Source organism: Scyliorhinus torazame, chromosome 15, assembly GCF_047496885.1.
Source record: "Scyliorhinus torazame isolate Kashiwa2021f chromosome 15, sScyTor2.1, whole genome shotgun sequence".
NCBI lineage: Eukaryota > Metazoa > Chordata > Chondrichthyes > Carcharhiniformes > Scyliorhinidae > Scyliorhinus > Scyliorhinus torazame.
This window is the reverse complement of record NC_092721.1, coordinates 7,946,120-7,960,124: the sequence shown is the minus strand read 5'-3', so window position 1 is coordinate 7,960,124 and position 14,005 is coordinate 7,946,120. Positions and strand designations below refer to the sequence as shown.

The 14,005-nt window shown below is 55.7% G+C and overlaps 1 protein-coding gene across 5 annotated transcripts in view; it reads left to right on the top strand.

Moving 5' to 3' along the window:
• The window catches only part of LOC140391506 (uncharacterized), a 229,505-nt gene that overhangs the window by 124,684 nt on the left and 90,816 nt on the right, over positions 1–14,005 (top strand). For all 5 annotated transcript variants that reach the window (XM_072476051.1, XM_072476050.1, XM_072476049.1 and 2 more), the window contains one exon: positions 13,522–13,690. The gene's annotated coding sequence lies outside the window, so the exon portion shown is untranslated. The remainder of the gene's footprint in view (positions 1–13,521; positions 13,691–14,005) is intronic.

The following is a 14,005-nucleotide window of genomic DNA, read 5'->3' as shown; positions in this document are numbered from 1 at the left end:
GCGTGGAGTGATTGAATTCCCGGATGTTGAGGAGGACGGAATTAGAGGACATCTGAGGGGGTTGTGGCGGCTGGAGGAGATTGCAGAGACCAGAGGTCATGGATAGTTTCAGAAACACGGGTGAGGATTTTGAAGTCAGGATGAGTGGAAGGAAATGGAAGTCAATGAGCACAGGGGAGAAAGAGGAACTCGCTGTGAGTTAGGAGACAGGAAAGTATTGACTCCTGTCACAGAACCTTCGGTAATGAGAGCACAAACTCAGGAACGTTACCTTCAGGGACCAGAAGACAGCACGTAACACATATCAGAACACCACGCCAATGATACAAAGGTTAGTGGTGTGGTATCTAATACTGACAGGAAATCACCAAGAGACATTGATGGATGAAGTGAATGAGAAAAACTGATGGATTTCAATACATAAGAAATAGGAGCAGAGTAGGACATTCGGCCCATCGAGCCTGTTCCGCCATTCAATCATATCACGGCTGAACTGATTGAGGCCTTAACTCCATGTTCCTGTCTCCCGGTTGCACCGTATTTCTAGTTGAAACCGGTACCTAATTCCCTGTCGGGAGGGAACCGTGCACCCCACCGTCAGACACACGCAGCCCCGACCAGCGACTCCGAGCCGGTGTGGCCCGAGGGTCTTGGCAGCTTGACCTCTACGATCGTGTTCACCACCCCTATAACCCTTGACTCTCTCGTCAATCAAAACTCTGTCTAACTTGGTCTTGAGTATATTCAATGACCCAGCCACCACTGCTGCCTGTGTAAGAGAATTCCCGAGAGAAGGAATTCCTCCTCATCACCATCGTAAGTGGAAGACCTGTTATTTTGAAACTTTGTCTTTTGGAAATGATCTTCAGCGCGTGACAAATCCAGGGACAGTGCAGGGAGCAGCATCAACCTCTGACCATGGCCTTCTTCGATCTCGCAAAGACTCTGTCAACCGTGAGGGATTGTGGAACATCTTCCTCAAATTCGGCTGCCCGCAGAAATTCGCCACCATTCTCCGCCTGCTCCACGATGACATGCAAGGTGCGATCCTCACCAACGGAACCACCACAGACCCTTACGTGTGTTAACTGGGGTCAAACAGGGCTGCGTCATTGCACCAACGCTCTTCTCCATCTACCTCGCAGCAATGTTCCACCCCATCACTCTGAAACTCCTCGCTGGGGTGGAGCTAACCTACTGGACAAGCGGAAACTGTACAATCTCCGACGCCTCCAGGCCAGAACCAAGACCACCCCGACCTCTGTCATCGAGCTGCAGTGCGCAGATGACGCCTGTGTGCGCACATTCAGAGGCTGAGCTACACACCATCGTCGACACATTCACCGAGGCATCTGAGAGAATAGGCCTCAGACTAAACATCCGGAAAACAAAAGTCCTCTACCAGTCCGCTCCTGCCACACAAAATAGCCCCCTGGCCATCCAGATCCACGGTGATCCCCTGGTCAATGTGGATCATTTCCTATACCTCGGGAGCCCCCTCTCAGTGTGAGCAGACATTGATGATGAATCCAACATCGACTCCAATGCGCCAGTGCAATCTTTGGACGCCTCAGTAACAGTGTTCGAAGACCGAGACCTTAAACCCAGCATCAAGCTCATGGTCTACAGAGCAGCCGTGGTCCCCGCCTTCCTGTATGCCCCAGAAACATGAACAATGTACAGCAGACATCTCAAATCTCTGGACAGATATCACAATGCTGCCTCTGCAAAATCCTGAAAATCCACTGGCAGATAGGTGTACCAACGTGAGTGCCCACTCCAGGCCAATATCCCCAGTATCGAGGCACTGGTCACACTCGACCAGCTGTGATGGGCGGGTCACATTGCCCGCATGCCAGACACAAGACTCCCAAAGCAAGTGCTCTACTCCGAGCTCCGCAATGGTGAATGATCACTAGAAGAGCAAAGGAAATGCTACAAGGACTCTCTGAAAGCGTCCCTAAATAAATGCAACATCCCCACCGACACGTGGGAGTCGCTTGCCTTAGATCACACAAACTGGAGAAGAACAATCCGCGAAGACACCAATTACCTCGAGCGATGTAGGGTTGAGCACGTAGAGGCCAAGTGTAAACAACGGAATCCAGAGTGTCCCACCCACCCACCTCATCAAACACCACCTGTCAAACCTGTGGCAGAGTCTGTGGATCTAGGATTGGACTATTCAGTCACCGCAGAGCCCCCCTTCCCAGAGTGGAAGCAAGTCACCCTCGACCCTGAGGGCCTGCCCAAGAAGAAGAAGTTTAGCACAGGGCTAAATCGCTGGCTTTGAAAGCAGACCAAGGCAGGCCAGCAGCACGGTTCAATTCCCGTAACAGCCTCCCCGAACAGGCGCCGGAATGTGGCGACTAGGGGCTTTTCTCAGTAACTTCATTGAAGCCTACTTGTGACAATAAGCGATTTTCATTTCATTTCATTTTCAAGAAATTGGAGACCTGGGGCGAAATTCTCCGTTATCGGCGGAAACTCCGCCGATCGGCGCAAAAAACGGCGCAAATCCCACTTGCGTCACGTCATAAAAATGGGCCGATAGTCTGCGGCCCGAAATGGGCTAGCAGCGACGTAACGGGATCCGCGCTTGCGCAGTGGTTCACGCCGTGCAGCGTCATACGCGCTGCACGGCGTGACGGCTCATAAGGCCGCGCAGCTCCCCCCCACCCGACCGGAACAGCCGACCGCAACACCCGACTTGATGGCTGGCCGTCGCTCAGCCCCGAGGTTTGAGTCACGCGATGTGGAGGCGCTCCTGGATGCGGTGGAGCAGAGGAGGGACGCCCTGTATCCCGGGCACGGCCGCAGAGTTGCCCCACGCCACAGCCGGTGTCTGTGGAGGGAGGTGGCAGAGGCCGTCACCGCTGTGGCCCTAACACCACGGACAGGCACCCAGTGCCACAAGAAGGTGAACGACCTCGTCAGAGCAGGCAGGGTGAGCGTCCCCCATATCCCCCATATCCCCTCTCCCCCAAATCCCCCCTCCCCCATATCCCCCCTCCCCCATATCCCCTCCTCCCCCATATCCCCCATATCCCCCATATCCCCCCTCCCCCATATCCCCCCCTCCCCCATATCCCCCCTCCCCATATCCCCCCTCCCCCATATCCCCCATCCCCCATATCCCCCCCTCCCCCATATCCCCCATATCCCCCCTCCCCCATATCCCCCATATTCCCCCCTCCCCCATATCCCCCCTCCCCCATATCCCCCATATCCCCCCTCCCCCATATTCCCCATATCCCCCCCTCCCCCATATCCCCCCTCCCACATATCCCCCCTCCCCCATATCCCCCATATCCCCCCTCCCCCATATCCCCCATATCCCCCCTCCCCCATATCCCCCATATTCCCCCCTCCCCCATATCCCCCCTCCCCCATATCCCCCCTCCCCCATATCCCCCATATTCCCCCCTCCCCCATATCCCCCCTCCCCCATATTCCCCATATCCCCCCCTCCCCATATCCCCCCTCCCACATATCCCCCCTCCCCCATATCCCCCATATCCCCCCTCCCCCATATCCCCCCCCATATCCCCCATATCCCCCCTCCCCCATATCCCCCCTCCACCATATCCCCCATATTCCCCCCTCCCCCATATCCCCCATATCCCCCCTCCCCCATATCCCCCATATCCCCCCTCCCCCGTATCCCCCCCTCCCCCATATCCCCCATATCCCCAAGTGAATCCAGCCCTAACCTTAACCTCTGCAATGCACGCGCAACCGATGGCGTGCATTCATATACCTGCCTAACACTGTTGCCTTTTACCCCTGCCACCACCCCCCCCCCCCCCCCAGGAGAAGCGTGCACACAACAATAGGGAGCATGTGAGGACTGGAGGAGGGCCCGCTGATGAGAGGCCACTGACCGTACACGAGGAAAGGGCCCTGGAACTGGCTGGCGGACCTGAGGACCGGGAGGTTGCTGATGCAGAGGTCGGGGCCCCACGAGCAAGTGAGCCACCAACAGCCCGTCGCCATATCCCCCCTCCCCTATATCCCCCTCTCCCGTATCACCTGATCACTGCCTGATGTCTAACAATGCATGCTTCTTTGTGTATCGCAGGACCAAACGTCCAGGCACCCATCCCCGCAGATGCAGACCGCCCGCAGGATGCCCCTCGGAGACCACGGGAGACGGAGAGACCCGCACCCTCCAGCATGCGACGCCCGCAGGATGCCCCTCGGAGACCACGGGAGACGGAGAGACCCGAACCCTCCAGCATGCGACGCCCGCAGGATGCCCCTCGGAGACCACGGGAGACGGAGAGACCCGAACCCTCCAGCATGCGACGCCCGCAGGATGCCCCTCGGAGACCACGGGAGACGGAGAGACCCGAACCCTCCAGCATGCGACGCCCGCAGCATGCCCCTCGGAGACCACGGGAGACGGAGAGACCCGAACCCTCCAGCATGCGACGCCCGCAGGATGCCCCTCAGAGACCACGGGAGACGGAGAGACCCAAACCCTCCAGCATGCGACGCCCGCAGGATGCCCCTCGGAGACCACGGGAGACAGAGAGACCCGAACCCTCCAGCATGCGACGCCCGCAGGATGCCCCTCGGAGACCACGGGAGACGGAGAGACCTGGAGCAACAGGGAGACGACACCCCCGTCACGTGCGGGAGCGACCACCCAGCGATGAGGGGGGCAGCCACAGGCCCCCGTCACATCCGAGCCAGGACACCACTACCCAGGACACCACTATCCAGGACACCCCTACCCGGGACACCACTACCCAGGACACTCCTACCCGGGACACCACTACCCGGGACAGCACTACCCGGGACAGCACTACCCGGGACAGCACTACCCGGGACAGCACTACCCAGGACACCCCTACCCGGGAAGACGAAATACCGGACAGTGACTCAGAGTGGATGGGTGGAGACGAACCCCCACCCCAAAGTGCCATGGACTCAGAGTGGGACGAAGAGCACGACACAACGCCACTGCTGTCACCAACACCCTCCACCATCGCAGAAACACTCACCACGGTTGGGCACTTTAGTGATGAGGCGTCTGGTACACTCACTGGTGCGCACAACACAGCCGTCCCGGTACAGCAGGTGGAGGTAGGAGCAGCAGAGGGACCGGGCGGTCGGAGGGCAGCCCAGGCCAAGCGAACATCTGCCGCCCAGATGGATCCCGGGTTCCTGCAGTTACCACACCCACACATAGATCCGATGCAACCACCGACACGGAGACGAGCGAATAGGGTGACGGGTGGCTTGCGGCGGCTGCGGTCGCAGGTGGAGGAGTCCACCCGCGTCCAGGAGCTGGGAGTGGTCCCGGTCATGCGTGCCACCCAGGCTGACACCGCACGGGTGGCGTCCGCGGTGGAGGCAATGGGTGCGACGGTGTCAGACATGGGGAACGGTTTGCGAGGCCTGGGGCCTTCCGTGCAGGCGGCGTCTGTGGCCCAGGAAATGGCTGCCCTCTCACAGGAGGCCATGAGCCAGTGCCAGCGCCAGATGGCAGAGGCGCTCAACGCCATAGCCCAGTCTCAGCAGGCCATGGCCCAGTCTCAGCAGGCCATAGCCCAGTCTCTGCAGGCCATGGCCCAGTCTCTGCAGGCCATGGCCCAGTCTCAGCAGGCCATCGCTGAGGGCATCTGCGCCAGTGGCCATGTGCGAGCTGGCGTCGCACTGTCGCAGACAGGGTTCGACAACCCCCTGGGCTCCATGGCTGCAAACCTGCAGACCCCTGTCGATACCAGCACGGGCCTCCAGGACTGGCAGCGCCAGATGTCGGGGGCGCGTCGGATGGCCAGTCCGTTCGCATCCCCCACCCATGTAGAGGCCTGGGGGCCATCGGGCACCCCGAGGGAGGAGGAGGTGGTGTGGTCCGTCCCGGCTCCCTCTGTAGGGGAGGTCCCGGTACACCGCGACACCTCGGACTCCCCCCCTTCCGTCCCAGGTGCATCGGGTGGGCAACGGGCAGGACAGGCTGGCAGCTCGCCATCCCAGTCGCCCGGGCCGCAGCCTGGCCCATCTAGGCCAGGACGCCCCAGGAAACGGCCGCCAAAGGGATCCAGTGTCAGAGGGCAGGAATCACAGGAGTCCACCTCCAGTTCTGCTGTACCGTCTGGGGAACCACATAGACGTAGTCAAAGGGCCCGTAAGGCCAAACAATTAGACACTGAGTAAGTTGGCACGGGTGCAGGGCACAGATGAGTTTTAGGTGCTAGGGCACGTGCATGAACTCCTTTGGTTATTAAAGTCAATGTTACACCTACCGAAGCTGCCTTTGTGCTCTGTCCAAAGTGTGCGGGGGTGTCATGTACGTTGAGCGCAAGTGTGTGTGTGAGGGGTGGTCTTACCTCAGCCCCAGGTGAGTCTGCCCCCTTCCCCCTGGGCCGCCATCAACATCCCCCGGGCAGAGGACGGGACCGTGCGCTGCAGTGCCACAGCCGCATGCAGGGATGGTCCGGGTGGATGGTGGTACTGTGGCCATGGGTCAGACATAGTCCAACGATGTAGAGCCAGGAGCTCATCGGAGGCGGGTTGTCATCATTCTCCATGGCCTGCGATAGACACGCGTCCACCCGCAACTGGGTGAGCCCGGCCCGTTGTGCCGCCGGTGGATCGGCAATTGGGAGTGGGGGGGTGGTGTGCATGCGGGTGGGGTGTGTGGGGTTGGGGAGGGGTGTGAGGGTGCTGGGTGGGTGGATGGGTGGGGGGTGTGGGTGGTCGGCTGTTGTCATGGTGTGCGGTCTGTGGCCATACTACCCGATTCCCACGCCCATCTAGTCAGTGAAGCGGGCGTCTATCAGTCTGTCCCGTGCCCGCTGGGCCAGCCGGTAACGGTGGACAGCCACCTGCCTGTGTCTACCCCGTCTGCCCTGACCATTGCCCCCATCCCCCTCATCTGGGGAGGACTGGGCCTCTTCCTGCTGCTCCTCCACTCCGCCCTCCTCTGCCTGCGGCACATCGCCCCTCTGCTGGGCTATGTTGTGCAGGACGCAGCACACCACAATGATGCGGCCGACCCTATCTGACCGATACTGGAGGGCGCCCCCAGAGAGGTCCAGGCACCTGAAACGCATCTTCAGCACGCCAAAGCACCTCTCGATCACTCCCCTTGTCGCTACATGGGCATCATTGTAGCGGTTCTCCGCCTCATTGCGTGGCCTCCGTATAGGCGTCATCAGCCACGATCGCAATGGGTAGCCCCTGTCGCCCAGCAACCAGCCCCTCAGCCGGGGATGGCGTCCCTCGTACATGCCGGGGATGGATGACCGCGACAACACGAATGAGTCGTGTACACTGCCTGGGTGACGGGTGCAGACGTGCAGGATCATCATGCGGTGGTCGCAGACCACCTGTACGTTCATCGAATAGGTCCCCTTCCTATTAGTGAACACGGCCCTGTTATCTGCAGGTGGCCGCACGGCGACGTGCATCCCATCGATCGCGCCCTGGACCATGGGGAACCCGGCAACGGCAGAGAAGCCCACGGCCCGGGCATCTTGGCTGGCCCGGTCCACGGGGAAGCGGATGTAGCGGTGCGCCATGGCATAAAGGGCATCTGTCACTGCCCGGATGCACCGATGCACCAATGTCTGCGATATGCCGGACAGGTCCCCACTCGGTGCCTGGAATGACCCCGTTGCATAAAAGTTCAGGGCCACCGTAACCTTGACGGACACGGGGAAGAGGGTGTCCCCCGCCAGTACCACGCGGTGACAGGTGTGCCAGCAGGTGGCAGATGTGTGCCACGGTTTCCCGGCTCATCCGGAGTCTCCTCCTGCATTCCCGGTCCGTGAGGTCCTGGTATGACTGCCGGGGCCGGTACACACGGGGCGCCCTCGGGTGCCTCTGTTGCCGTGGGGGCCGCGACGTCCTCCTCCCCCTCCTCGTCCTGTCGGTCAGGTGTCCCTCCAGCCTGGGCGGCTGCCGCCTGCCCCTCTGCGGCAGCCTGCGCCGCCTCTCTGGCACGCTCCTCCTCCTCCTCCTCCTCCTCCTCATCCAGGGCAACATAGACATGAGCGGCTGCCACCACGGCGGCCAACATCGCTGGATGGTCTGAAAACATGACGGCCTGGTGGGGGGGAGGGGAACGACGACATGTCATCATTGCCCATATCCCCTCCTCCCCCCAGCCAGGTGGCATGGACCGCATGGGTCCAACTGTTGGAGGCTGGCACCTGGCCAGGTGGACCAACTCATTTGCCCTCCCATCACCCACCCCGGCACGGACCCCCCCCCAACCTCCACCCCGGCACGGCCCCCCTCCACAACCCCCAACCTCCACCCCGGCACGGACCCCCTCCCGGCACTCCCCCGGAGCCCAGCCTACTCTAACCACCCCCCCCCCCCCCACCCCCCCCGCCGCACACACACACAAGCCGAGACACACCTCTCCTCAGGCAATCAGTCTGCGGCCACGCCATTTCCTGCCCAGAGCCAACCCCCCAGGCCGTCACTCACCTCCTCGCTGGTCGGCGTGAGCCTGGAGCACCGGGTCACGCCGATGAAAAGGAGGTTTGATTCACGTCGACGTGAACGGTCATCACGTCGACGGGACTTCGGCCCATCCGGAAGGGAGAATATCGGCAGGCCGAAAATTGGCTGCCTTGCGCAGACCCGTGACATTCTCCGCGGCAGCGGCGCCATTAACGCCCCGCCGACTTTTCTCCCTTCGGAGACTTCGGCGGGGGCGGGGGCGGGATTCACGGCGGCCAACGGCCATTCTCCGACCCGGCGGGGGGTCGGAGAATGACGCCCCAGTTCTTTTGAAACTTTGTCCTTTAGTTGTAACTTTCCCTATGAGAGGAACCATTCATTCAGCATCCACCCTGTCAAGTCCCCTCATAATATTATATGTTCTATGTTCTATGTTCAATACAATCGCCTCTCATTCTTCTAAACTCCAGTGAGTACAGGACCAACCTATTCAACCTTTCCTCATAAGACAAGTCTGTTCATCCCAAGAATTAGCTCAATGAACCTTCTCTAAAGGCTTCTAATACAAGTAGATCCCTCCTTAAGTACGGGCACTAGAACTGCACACAGTGCTCCATGTGGTCTCACCAATGTCCTGTACCATCATATCAACACTCCCCTACATTTGTACACTGCCCCTACGCGATAAAGGCCAACATTCCATTTGTCTTCCTAATCATTTGCTGTATCTGCATGCTGACCTTTTGTTATTCCTGTACTGGGACAGCCAGATCCCTCTGTACCTCAGGGTTCCACAATCTGGCTCCATTTAAATAACTTGCTGAGTTTCTATTCTTCCTGCCAAAGTGGACAAGTTGACATTTTCCCACATTATTCTCCGTCTGCCAAATTTTTCCCCACTCACTTAACCTGTCGATATTCTTTACAGATGCTTTGCATCATTCATGAGGATTCAAAGTGCTGTGGGGGGGTGGGGTGGGGGGGGGGGGGGGGGGGGGAGGGAAGAGAAGATATAGTTCAACAATATTCTCATTAAATGGTGGAAGAGGCAGAAGCGATTGAATGGCCGTCACCTATTCCTAAGTTCCCTGTCCTAATATTCTGAGTGATCCAAAATAGTCAGCTCCTGAGAAGCACCTTGAAATGTTAGCGACAAGTTCAAGTTGCTCCTGCTGTCTGTGTCTCACGGCGAACGTATGAACACTCAGCAGAGGAGGAAAGAAGAGACACAAGGAATCGGGAATGAGGAAAGGTGGAAAGGAAGAAGAGGAGTGGATGAGAGAAAGGAGGGTGACTGACACTCAGTCAGAGGGGGGAACATTGTGGCGTAAACAATTACATGTTCAAGAGTAAAGCACCATTAATCCTGGAAATATATACAGAAGAATATTCAACCAGGCCAACCTCAAGACTGACAAAATTCCACCAACACATCTCCTGCCCGGGAAAAGCGCACGGAACGGCCACTCTCGTCGATACTTCGGCCCTGCATTTGTGTGATGGCTGCACACGTTCCGCCTCGTGGGAGGTTAGCTTTGCCGTTTCTGCCGCCCTGATGTGGGAGTACCGATTGTTAGCATGTTCGTGGAGAACGCACGTTTCGATGGCGATGGTGAGGGTGAGCTGCTTGACTTTCAGGAGCTGCTGGCGAAGGGTGGACCCCGAAAACGATCTGATTCCGGATCATGGAATCAGTGGTCGAGTCATAGTTACATGACTGCGCGAGGATGTGGAGATGGGTCAGAAAGGATTGAAAAGGTTCATCCTTACCCTGAAGCCTCTGCTGGAAAACGTACCGTTCAAAGCTCTCATTCACCTCAATGTCGCAGTGGCTGTCGAACTTCAGCAGGACGGTTTTAAATTTTGTCTTGCCTTTGCCTTCAGCGAATGTAAGGGAGTTGTAGATGTGGATGGCATATTCCCCGACTGTGGAGGGGAATAGTGCGATCTTCCTGGCGTCCGATGCGGCCTCGAGGTCGGTGGCTTCGAGATAGAGTTGGAACTTTTGTTTGAAGATCTTCCAATTTGCACCGAGGTTGCCGGCGATGCGGAGCTGCGGAGGAGGGCAGATGTTTTCCATGTCACCGGATGGCTGTTTGCTGGTCAACGCTGATTCACTCAAGGTAGGTCCGTCAATTTTCAGCATCACTCACTGGTACCATGATGTGTTGGGTAGGCTGGGTCGATGTGGACTGCACTTGATGCAGTGTAGCGAGAGACAGGCCTCCAACACTTGATAAGATGCAACACGATTTGATTTAACATCTAAACTATTAAACATGTTCAACTGTGGGTTGACACTATGCTGACTTGACTGGAGACCTGATACTAGCCTAACCAGACTAACCTAGCTACCACATGGTGTTTGCACTGGCCAGCTCACTAACTCTGACTGTCTCAGAGGCTGGGTCCCGAGAGAGAGGGAAAACTGGTGCCCTTTGGCTTTATAGTGGTTGTGTCCTGTCCGGTGATTGGCTGCTCTGTTCTGTGTGCTTCCTGGTCATCCTGTGCATCAATCACTGCCTGTCTGCACTCCATTGTATACATAGATGTATACTTTGACAAGTCCCTGGTCGTGCACTCAGAGCCTGCGTGGACCAGCTGGCAGATGTGTTTGGGGACATCTTCAACCTCTCCCTACTCCGTTCCGAGGTCCCCACTTGCTTCAAGAAGACCACCATCATACCGGTACAAAAGAAGAACCAGGCAACGTGCCTCAATTACTACCGTCTGGTGGTCTTGACATCGATCATTATGAAGTGCTTTGAGAGGTTGGTCATGAGACACATCAACTCTATACTCCCAGAACGCCTAGATCCACTGCAATTTGCATACCACCATCTCCCTGGCCGTACACTCATCCCTGGAGTATCTCAATAACAAGGACTCCGACATCAAACTCCTATTTATTGACTACAGTTCTGCCTTCAACACCATAATCCCAGCCAAGCTCATATCAAAGCTCCAAAAGCTAGGACTTGACTCCTCACTCTGCAATTGGATCCTCTACTTTCTGACCCACAGACCACAATCAGTAAGAATAAACAACAACACCTCCTCCACGATAGTCCTCAATACTGGGGCCCCGCAAGGCTGCGTACTTAGCCCCCTACTCTACTCCCTGTACACACACAACTGTATGGCAAAATTCAGCTCCAACTCCATTCACAAGTTTGCTGATGACACGACCGTAGTGGGTCGGATCTCGAATAATGACAAGTCAGAATACAGGAAGGAGATAGAGAACCTAGTGGAGTGATGTAACAACAACAATCCTTCCCTCAATGTCAGCAAATCTAAAGAGTTGCTCATTGACTTCAGAAAGCAAAGAACTGTGCACCCCACTGTCAGCATCAACAGGGCCGAGGTGGAGATGGTTGAGAGCTTCAAATTCCTAGGGGTCCACATCACCGACAATCTGTCCTGGTCCACCCACATCAACGCTATGACCAAGAAAGAACAACAGCGCCTATACTTCCTCAGGGAACTAAAGAAATTCGGCATGTCCACATTGACTCTTACCAACCTTTATAGATGCGCTATGGAAAGCATCCTATCGGGCTGCATCACAGCCTGGTACGGCAACTGCTCGGCCCAGGACCGCAAGAAACTTCAGAGAGTCGTGAACACCGCCCAGTCCATCACACGAACCCAGCTCCCATCCATTGACTCAGTCAGCAAGAGATGATGAGAAGGACCCTCTCCGTCAGATCCTTCCTACGTACTTGGAGTCTCATTCCCTCTCCATGTTATCCTCGAGTGGGCTCTGCTGGTGAACATACCATTTTTCACCTCCGTCTGAACCTGACTTTTGCGAAGAAGGTTTGGAGGGAGCTGCAGTGGATTTTGTTGAGGTTCATTCCGAGTTGCTCCGTGACACAGGGCTCTGTAATATCTGGGGTCTTCCCAGGGACAGAAACAAAGAGAAAAACATCTACAGTGGCCGGAAGACCATCAACTCAATGAAAGACGCTCTTTGGTCTGCCCGAAACTTGCTGGTGTTCCAGTGCAAAGTGTTATCTTCGACTGAACATTGCAGACTGGCACAATGTCCAGCACCACATCCTGAAACCCCCCGTGCTGAAACCTGGGGCACCTGCAGCAGAGACGCAAATGGGAAATGTTACTGTCTAGGACCCTCAGCCATAGTGCACCCAGGGCTGAAAATTAGGTTAAACGCCCTCGGACTGTGTGCATGACATGCAACGTATACTGTCAATATTAAATACATTTGTAATGTGTAATATGTAACATACAACATTGGAAGAAACTGATTGGATTTGCATCTTATACAATATCAACTTTGAATGATTGAACAAAGAACAAAGAAAAGTACAGCACAGGAACAGGCCCTTCGGCCCTCCAAGCCTGTGCCGACCATGCTGCCTGTTGGAGGGCATTTTGTGATACTGGACTATGATATAAATTATAGGTGGCCCTGTAACTACATTTGTGCCCCTTTATTACTTTTGAATAGTTCTGATGAGACAAAAGGTACTCATTGGCTTAGATGCCTGTTTAGAAGAAGCAATTTGTAGAAATAGATAGTGTATACACAATGCTTGTTAATATCAGAAAGGACACAAAATGGCTGTTAACTATTTTAGCAATACTAAAGACACAAAATGGCTGAACTAGCCACTTTCCTTTCAATTTTAGTTACAAACTGTGTAAACTACCTCATGATAACTGAGGGAGTATTTCACACAGCTGCTGATAACAGCTGCCCAGAACAAGAAATGCAATGTGACCTTGATAAGATGAATGACCCCAGTTGCTGGCAGGACATCATTATGTTAGTTTTGAATGACTTCTGTATGAAGTTAGGGGCGGGTAAGACAACACCCCCTTTAACCATATATGTGATAACTGGGATGCTAGCAAGATTGATTGACTGCATGTAATGAAGTGTGACGCGAATATAGTTGATTGATTGTAGGTAAATGAGAATACAACTAATTCCGCCCCTTGAATCTGTATATTAACCCGTGTGAGCCTTAGCTCAAGTGAGAAAAGGTGCTGTCAATAGGCTGCGGAGCCTCAGGCCTTTCCTCCCGGAATTCTGATATAATAAACTGTGTTTTTACTTATACTCAGGCCTTCGTGTGAATATTTTCAACTCTAACATTTGCCGTAGTCTGGCCGGACGCCACTCAAGCCGATGGACAAGGCGAGTAGTCAAACCTTTGACCACCAGAAATTAGAGTCACACAGCGAGATGGACGGACGGCGAAGCAACATCCAGCGAATCTGGTATCAAGGCCAAGTGAGTAAAAGACTCAGTTTAAAATTTCTTTGTTTTGTTTTGTTTTGTTGTTCCGCTGTACCATTTACTTTAATATTAATTGGCTGCTCGAGGACCCATGCCGAGCCTGAATTAAGGGGGCAATTGAGCTCTCACGTGACGGCCAGAGTTAGTTGGGAATCCGAGAAGCACAGACTGTTGAGTGAATAACGGGTGGTGAAATTTATCGTGACACAGTGCCAAGCCAGGACCGCCACCCTACGGGAGTGGTCGATAGGTAAAGCCTCTGAGCACAGTCGCCTAGTCACACCGGATACGCGGGTGATAGAGATGACA